Raw genomic sequence first — 9,958 nt, 5'->3', positions numbered from 1 at the left:
CTACTTCAAATAACGTAAACCAATTAATTATGTATCCCTAATTATTAGACTAATCAGATTTAAAACCCAATAAAATCATTCTATCATATTCAAAACTCTATATGTTCTTATTATTAAATTCAAAATTCAACAAGATGTAGCATGTTGATTTATAAGAAAAACCTTAACATAGATCATATAAAATAATAATAAACATCTTAAACATGTTTCTAGATTCATAAATAAACATAAAAGAACCAATAAGGAAAAAAGATGTCGATGATGTGGATGTAGGGGAATCCTCAGGTTGTCATTGTAGGTTGCAGTTCTACGTGTCTCAGAAGACGAGGAAGTAGTTGCATCGAAGATGGATTGAGAATCCAGTACGGCTTGAGATTTAAGAAAAAGTTACTGTCTTTCTAAAAAGGATTTTCTAATTTAGGGTTCTTTCTTAGTGACTTCTAAAGAATTCTTTGTGTTAAAAATGTAGGGTTTTCTCTCAAAGCTCTTTGTCTCTGAATTCTAATGATGAATACAAATTACTAATCAATGAGAGTTGCTAACCCTAGAGATAGGGCATATTATTTTATTTATAGAGTTAGGGTTCGGAAACCTAAAGATCAGAACGATAAACTTCAATTATTTCAAAGATTTTCTTTTTATCAGTCAATAAATTTTCAATAAAAATCTCAATAATCATAACACAAACTTTCTAGAAATTTATTATTATATTTTTGGGCGTTTTAGTGTTAAAAATACGCCTAAAACGGTGTCAAATTGTGAAAAATAGCCAATCGGCACCGTTTAGAGCCGACAAGCTCTGAGAAGAGCCGATTTGGCTGTACGCAGAACCGATTGGTTTTGTGGGCTAATATTTTAGAAAATTATGGCAATTTGGTCCCTGAATTTACTGAAACAACCATTTTACTTCTTAAAATTAATTTTTTCTGACAATTAAATTTAAATTGATTCTAAAAAGTAATTTTGATTTAATTATTCTCAATCCAATTGGAATTCGTTCGTTCCGAGTCTCTCGAAACTTGAGAAAGATAGTAACTTTCATCATAGGATTTTTCATAATTCTCTCGATATCTATATCTGGAATTGGATACTGAAGTATTAATAATGAGTCTTTTAAGTCAAAATAAAGATAAAATTTATATATTGTACAATTTTATATAAATTTACTCGAAGTCAAATTATTCATGAAATTTATGAAATATATAATAATATATAAGTTCCTTTTATACAACAAAGAAAAATATTTATAATTTAATTAAATATATTTAATAAATATTAAATTATATATTAATTTATCAAATACTTTTATTTTATAGTTTTATAATAATAATTTATATACATAACGCACATGACAAGTAGTACTAGTATAATATTAAAATTATAATATTTTTATTTAGAATTAGAATCCTTGATTTAAAATTATAATAAAGTTAGATTTTTTAGAGTAAACTGATACTAAAGGAATTATTAATTATAAATATTATATATTATTAATTTAAATTAATAAATGACTAAATTAACTTAATTAATTAAACCAACTTTCTTTTCACATCTTTTGTCCTTTTTTTTTTATTTTCTTTATTGTTGTCTTTTTCTCTCTTTTGAAAAACCACTTTCATTAACAAATCTCTCTATTTTTTTTTCTTGTCTTCTCCAACATCAATATTTCTGGCTCCTTAAAAATTATTGTCACTAACAACACCTTGTTTTCTCTCTCCTTTTTCTTTTCTTTCTTTTTCTTTTCAAATTTCAAGCTTTGATTCACTTAATTAGATTATTTTAAAATCTCAAAAAACAAAAAGAAAAGAAGAAAAAGAAAAGTCAAATAAAAATATTCGAAAAAAGAGTTAAGTATATATACTATATATATTTTCATTTAAGAAGTGGATCTCCTACCAATTTTGTATGTACATTTTTTATATGTACTATTCACAAGCATCATTTGTACATCTTGTAATTATAAGATCTCCTATCATTATTTTTTATTTATTCATTATTTTTATATTGTAATAACTTTTCATGTCTCTATTTCTTAAAAATATTACTGATTAAATATAACATCCTTGATAATCATTTGGTTGATGTTTAATTTAATTCTCTTAATTAATAACTATTTGTTTTTATTTATTGTAGTCTTTTTTTACGTAATTGAATAATTTAATTAATGTTTGGTTGATTTTAAGATAAGTATAATTTATGTTTGGTTGATTTTTCGATTTATGAAAAACTGTTTCGATCTTTTACCTTTGTTGTTCTTTTTTGTCTTTGGTCTCAAACTTTTATTCTTTTTCTTTTTAATATAATTTTGAAATTTTTTAAAAGTTTTTGGACTTTACTTTTTGTAAAAATTTAAACTTTTCCAAACTTCTTTTAAAGAAATTTATTTTGGTTTATATATATATTTTTGAAGTCTTCTAATTCTTGAGCTATATTTATAGTATCGTTATGATTCTTTTTTTTCAATTTATGATTTTTTATTTGGCTCAGGTTTAGATCTATAAATAATATTTTAAATTTTTTTACTTGAACTGCTATTTACACGTTAAAGGAATTTAAAATATATAAATTAATTTTTTTATTGAGAATTTATGTTTTAGTATTTAGATTTACATTATTTTGTATTTGTGAATTTAAATAATTAAGTTATAATTTTATTAAGTTAAATTATTTTGATTAATTATCATATATGTGTGTGTATATATATTTATTGTATTTAAATTGGAGATGTTTTTATAGCATAAATTAAGGTGAGGGACTAGAAAGAGATTTTATAAAAAAACAAAGAGAAGTTGGGACGTATGCACCCTCCTTTCTTTTCCTTTCTCCGCTGCACACACTTCCCCACCAAAAAAATAATTTCTTCCTTTCACCACTATAACCACCAGCCACCAAGCTTCCCTCCCTCTTCCTTCTTCTCGTCTGAGCCACCCTTTTCTCCTCCCTCTCGCCATTTTTGTTATGCCACAAGGTGGGAAGGCGTCCACTTCACTGCCATTGACGAGACTGCCACCTGCAGTCATTTTCTTGCAAATCCGACATCAGAATCTCACTCCCCACTGTCGAAAATCCCCAGATCAACTCTTCCCCGCCGTTTTTCTCGCCGGAAGCTGGAGGTTAGTGCAGGGGCTTTTTGGTGTTTTTAGTATCATCACGTCTCAAGCTTCGTGTAGGGGCTTCAAGATTCAAATTCTGATACTGTTGCCGGTAACGGCTTTTGGACCCTGTTATTTTTCGGACGTGAATTTTTAGCTTGGTATAATTTTCTTGAACCCAAAAAATTATCTAAAAATTATTAAAAGATATTTAATCCATTAATTGTTGATTGTAAATAAATAAATAATTTAATTTAATTAATTAGTAGCTTGATTATAGAAATATTGTAGCTTAATTATAGTGCTAATTATTATTTGATTTTGTAGGCTGTGAGTAATTAAATTAAAATGCGAGAAAATTATTTGCGTATTGAATCGCGAAATAATATTTATTGTCGGACTGTTAATTATTACACTGTGAACTGAATTATGTTGCAGAGTCGAAAAAATAATACAGTCAAGAGTGACCCGACTCCTGTTAAATAATTGAAGAATATTATAAGTTTTTCTTAGTAAGTCATGGTCCCATTTTTTGAGGGTAAACGTCTGTATTTTGGGAGAGGTTCTACCGAATTTTCGGTAGAATTTCTGAGTTGAAATTCTCAAGCAGTTAATTCTAGGAGTTTAAGCCTAGGGCTGTTTATTAAATATTTTATTTTTATTAATTGCATTATTCCCGTGAATAGATAATTCTTCGATTCAGCCCGCTCCACCCGAGGCGTAGGAGCAGAGTAAGGGAGTCGTCGGAACTGTGAGTTAAAATCATATATCCTATGCATGTGCCATGCCAAATTTTATGTAACATTTTTTACTAATAATTATTATGAATATTTTTAGTATTATCAACGTATTAATATATTTTCATTATTATGATATTTCTTGAAATTTTTTATTATTTATTATTATGTATTTAATTAATTGATTTATGAATTTAAATTATTTATTTAATTAATTGATTTATGGCTTTAAATTATTAATTAATTAATTATTTAATTAATTGATTTATGGATTTAATTAATTAATTAATTATTTATTTATTTAACTAATTAAGTTTATGTCTGCAATAAATGTTTTGTTCAATCTTATTTAATAAGTTATTGAACTATGTTAAGATTGCTTGCTATTTATGTCATTTTTCATATTATCAATGTTATGATTGTATTATGTCCCGGGATGAGACGACGATAGAACATGCCACCTGATGGGTTGCAACAGGACCGCGTGCACGCTGGTATAAATCAAAAGCAGGTAGTAAGAGAATATTTTTGTGACATGTCCTGGTTGAGTACAACTCTTTGGATTATAGAAATTTGGTTGTCGGAGGAAAGGCCTATGGTCGAGCGTTGTTCTCTGATCACCGGCTATATTGGAGATCAAGTGACTAGGCTGGATTTAAGGATCCTGGTTGAGCGTCACTCTCTAGCACCAGTCCTATTGGAATAAGAGAGTCGAAATGCTGCTAGAATTGGAGTTAGGGTTCTGCTGAAGTGCTTGTCCCATATGAATTAAAAATCACATATTTTTAAATTATGCTATGGCACGAACTTATTTTTTTTGTGATGTTTTGATTTATTTAATTAACCATTGTATATATATACATATATGTCTGGCTGTTTAATTTCAGATATATGATTTTAACTCACCCTTTCAGGCCTATTGTAATTAATTTCTTTCTTTTGTATTACGAATTATTTAAAAATCTAGACTCTCCTGCAGTAGTGGTTCTGAAACTTAACATTTCATTTAGGTTTGTTAAAACTATGAAAAATTATTAAGTAATCATGCTGATGGATTAATTTAATTATGTTATGATTATGTGAATGAATTATTGGTATATTTAAGTAGTATGTATATATATGTGTGTTTATCTGAATTATTGATTAGTTAGCCTTGCTACGGATTTCAGTAGTCTTAAGTCTATTCATTCCCTAGCGTCGGACACGGGTCCATAGACCGAATCATGACAAAGTTGGTATCAGGGCCTAGATTTAGATTTCCTCTGACCTAGGTTAGCTTCCTTAGCTATTGCGGAGTTAGGGTCGATTCTATCCTTACATATTTCGTTGATTCTAGTACCTGTGTTACACGTTAGAAGGTCTATTATCGTTTGATATCTTATTTGTTTATTTTCTATCCTAATTTATTATCAATATTAGTGATAAATAAGATGGGACCCAACTTAAAGTTTTTCACATAATTGATAATGATTTGTGTTTTATATTTTATGTTTTATAAAAAAATCCTAATAGAGTTAGACTTCTAGAGATAAACTTGTATGTAAAAATAAAGAATATTATAATTTTTAATAGAATTAGACCTCTAGAGTTAGATTTGTATTTAATAAATTATTAATATTATTATTAATAAATTAAATGAATAAATAATCTAATTATGATTATAATAATGACTTATAGATAGATATTTTATACATTTATATATATTATGATTATTAATTATGGATAGACAGATTATATATTATGAGTTTTGTCCAATAGCTAATGTCAAAGTAAGATTATTTGTAATTTGTAATTTACTGTTCAAGAAAAAGAAAAAAAAAGAAGAGAAGAAAAGAAAATCCTAAACTAACACAAATTATATAATAAAGAATGAGAAATTCTTACCTAGATTCGGTGTATATATTATAATTAATAAAAAAATAATATATATATCTAAGTGTTTTATATTTTTATATTAAAAAATTGACATATATTTTATTATTTTAAATTAATAAATATAATAAATATGTGTCAAGGCCTGATGACAAGACCTAAGAGGAGACATCCAAACTCCTGCATCACATATGCAAGCAAACTTATTGTCAATCTCCACCTACCCACTTTACGTAACTCTTTCCTCAACCTCTTGCAACATAACCACACACACAAATTTGCTGCTAATATTTCTTTTTTTCTCTCTCGGACGCACAAATTCAGGTTTTTTGCTCTCTTTTTCTCTCTGTTTCTCGTCTTTTTTACTTTACATATGGCATTAGCATGCATGCTTAAGTTCTTCTCATTATTTCGTAGAGCAATTTCCTATTTGCTATATGGAGAAGGCAAAAAGGCCCATTCGGATGATCGGATTAGTCAGCTTCCTGATCTTATTTTGTCTTCTATTCTATCAACTTTAACACTAAAAGATGTGATGAAGACTAGTGTATTGTCCAAAAGATGCAAAATTTGTTTGAAAACAAATATGATAAGCACAAGTTCACTTTACAAGATTATGATTTCTTTTTGGGTGTTTCTTCCTTCCATCTTCAGTTCTAGTTGTCAGTTCTTCCCTTCGTAAATTGTTACTGTTTGGTCCCTGAAACCTTTTGAAGGTTGAGATATCTGTTGTAAATCCCATATCTTTTAAGTACAAGCCTTGTAAGCTCGCAGATTTTTTTTTTTTCTCATGTTCCTCGCCTTGTAGGATTTTATTTCTATACATGTGAAACAGAAAGATTGCATCATCTTTTATCCCAATTAAAAGATGTTTCTAATTTAGAGATCTTAAAGTTGTATCCTTTATGCAGATCAGGTATGCAAAAATGGTTAGAAAATTTATTGAGTCCATATGTAATAATTAAATATGTGATAAGCCATTATTTATTTACCCAAAATTAAAATGATCTAATTAGTATAGAGTCTTATGGCTAGTGACATAATTTGTCATAAAAAGTACTGCGTAGATACCATAAATAATATTTCTAATTTGATGACGGACTGAATTAAAAATATTGAGATATGAAAGATCATACTTAAGAGTTATAACTTTACAAAGGATTATGATCAAGAGTCATTACTTTATAAAGGATTATGGTCTCCAATTATAGAAAATTTATAAATTTCTATTCATCCCAACTAAAAAATATATAAAACAAATTCTACAATTGGAAGAACACAACTCATCAAGTTCATCTCTCAAAGCACAACCCATCAAGTTCTTCTCTCAACAATTTAGTCAAGTTCATCACCCTTTAATCAAATTATTATGGATTTAAAAATACATTTCCGCTATATATTTTTTCTCTCTTGAATCATTATAGGATACTATTAAGAATTTATTTTATTTTATTTTATTTTTAATATATTTTTTATTGAAATTATTATCATATTTATTATTTTAAAAATTAGAAACATGACTAAAATAATCAATTTATCCATAAAACATGACTTCTTTCTGTGATTTTTCTTTTTAAGCATGCATATGCCTAAATGATTGTATAATCTTTAATGACTTTCCCTTGTATTTAGGCAAAAAAAGTTGCCTACCGCAAGCAATTCAGCATTTAGAAATCTCAAGCAATTGAGAATCTTCTTATTGAATGATAAAAATACTGAAGATTTAACATGGGTATTGGATATTCTAAAAGCTTCCCATCTTTTACACAGCTTTCATTTAAGAGTAAGTTTATCCATCTTTTTCTTATCTCTTATTTTGTGTATCTCTCCTCACAATAGTCTCAAATGTCTCTTTTATGTTGTTATAAATAGTCATCTAATCTTCTTTTTTTCTTCTGAATTATTCTACTGCCATAAATGGAATTGAACATGCTTTTGTTTTGTAGTTTCTTTTCGAAGTGTCTCCTAAAACTGGAAAAGGAATAGAAAAACTTTGTGAATATATACACGAAATTGAGATGATGTTATTTATATTGAAGAATCCAATTGCACTGGAATGGTTGGTTATTCATCCCTAAGAAAAATGTATTTCTTTTGAACCACAATCCTCTTGGTTGAGTCCCTAAGAATGTGCAACTCGGCAGTTTTATAATATTTTTTTAGAGGAATTTTATTGATTATTTAGTTTCTTATTATCACTTTATGATTTATAAAGTTACTCCAAACTAATTTACAGATCAAATGGATGTTGCAATTAATTTTTTACTAGTCGTTTACTTGTGCATTGTACATCTATTATTATTATTATTATTTTAATTATAAAATTAAGTTTATAAATATAACTTAATAAATTTTTAATATTTAATATTGATTTATAATATTTTAAAAAATAATAGAAAACTAACTATTTTAAAATATTTATTAGTGAAATAATATAAAAAGTATTTTTAAAATATTTATTTATTAATTCTAATATTATATAGATTATCAATATAATGGATATTGCTATCTTTTAGAATTATAAATTATTATATAATTAAAAATTAATTTATTAGTGAATTTAATATTTAAAAATATTATTTTCTCTAATTAGAATTATTATCTAATTAGAAAACTAATTTATTAGTTAATATCAATACTAAAATATAATTAGTATGATATTTTTAGAATAATCATTATCTAATTAGAAAATTAATAATTATCTAATTAGAAAATTAATTTATTATTAATATGTTATTCTTTAGGATTAGAATGAGTATTTAATTAGGAATGTAATTTATTAATCAATATATTAATAGAAAAATTATAAAAATACACATAAGCTTGAATCTCATGTATCAAAAATAGTACACACGTCAAAATAAAAATTTTATGTATTAAAAATTAATAGACATATTAAAAGAATTTTAAATTTGAGAAATTAATATATATATATATATATATATATATATATATATATATATGGATTCTTTTATTTAAATTTATCTTGTTGCAATTAAAATACGCCCAAGGGAGTATATTAAATCTTAAATCTTTTCCTTATCAAGCCCTAACGGGCTTTTAGTCATCCCTCACCATCAACATTTTGCACATACCATCGAGACAAAATTTCCCCATTTATCAATTTATTTAAATAATTATAAAAATATTTTTTTTTTATTTTTTCAAAATTATCCCTGCTATTTTCAAAAATATCCATTATTTACTTTTTTTTTCATATTTTTTATTATTTTAAAATTAATTTTTAGATACTTTATAGATATCTAACTTATACCATATTTTAATAAACATATACCGCTTGATGTTGAACATTTGAGTTAAATTATGTTTTATTTTAAAAAACATATCGATATCTAAAATGTACTATTATTTGGTAAATATATATCTTTTGTCGTTCAACTTTTTTTGAGTTTGCGTTTTATTTTATTTTAAAATGAGATATCTAACATATATTTAATATATATCAGACACGTACTTTTTTTCTTCAATATATACTGAACATATTTTTTTTTCTTGTAGCAATTTATCTTATTTTTCATATGTGATATTTTTGACACATCTTCAAATTTTTAATTCAGAAAAATATTTTTAAATTTATTTATTTATTTATTCATTATTAATATTATTAATCAAACAAAATGCAACAATATTTTATAAAAATTAATGTGTTTTAGATTCATTATCTACTAAAAGTATACTGAAAATATACAATTTTTCTTTAAAATATATCCAACATATACCTTTTTATCTTAAAAGAATAAATCAAGTATTTTTGTAAATAAAATTCCATTTTCGGATTTTTTTATAAATAAAATTTCATTTTTAGATATTTTTATTGTCAACAATTTTTACTGGTATTTTTATAATTATTTTATATTTATGGCATTTATGAAAGAAACCATATCATCAATTGAATTCAAACAAATACAAATTGCAAGAAATAATGTTCATGGCCTGCGACTCCGACCATGGTGGCGTAAGCAATTGATTCGGTTAAGCTCGATTTATTTTCAGTATTAACTTTTAATTTGAATTAGTTTAATATTTAAATTTTAACTTAAATCATTAGCAGTTTCTTTTAAAATTTTGGAATCACTTTTTAGTGCCTTAATAGCCAAAATTACATGTAAATACCACTTAAAGTCATTTGAATAACAAAAATGACTCATATTTTTATCAGATGTAATCGTAATAACAATAAGAAGTATAAAATCCGAACAAATAAAACAAAACTAGAAAAAAAAAAATCCAAACCTC

The 9,958-nt window shown here is 25.4% G+C and overlaps 2 long non-coding RNA genes across 3 annotated transcripts; both read left to right on the top strand.

Annotated features, from left to right (window-relative positions):
• The first annotated feature begins 2,623 nt into the window (after positions 1–2,623).
• LOC107262314 lies at positions 2,624–4,646 on the top strand. Of its 2 annotated transcripts, XR_007217612.1 has the most exons (3): positions 2,750–3,113; positions 3,779–3,843; positions 4,281–4,646. It is a non-coding gene; the product is annotated as an uncharacterized LOC107262314 (long non-coding RNA). The 2 variants fall into 2 exon arrangements; XR_007217611.1 differs by having other exon boundaries at positions 2,624–3,253; positions 3,779–4,646.
• Positions 4,647–5,463: 817 nt separating this feature from the next.
• Positions 5,464–6,594, top strand: LOC112536821. The gene is made up of 2 exons (XR_003080759.2): positions 5,464–6,025; positions 6,119–6,594. It is a non-coding gene; the product is annotated as an uncharacterized LOC112536821 (long non-coding RNA).
• The last annotated feature ends 3,364 nt before the right edge of the window (positions 6,595–9,958 follow it).

Source organism: Ricinus communis, chromosome 10, assembly GCF_019578655.1.
Source record: "Ricinus communis isolate WT05 ecotype wild-type chromosome 10, ASM1957865v1, whole genome shotgun sequence".
Lineage (NCBI taxonomy): Eukaryota > Viridiplantae > Streptophyta > Magnoliopsida > Malpighiales > Euphorbiaceae > Ricinus > Ricinus communis.
This window is presented reverse-complemented; position numbering and strand designations above follow the sequence as displayed.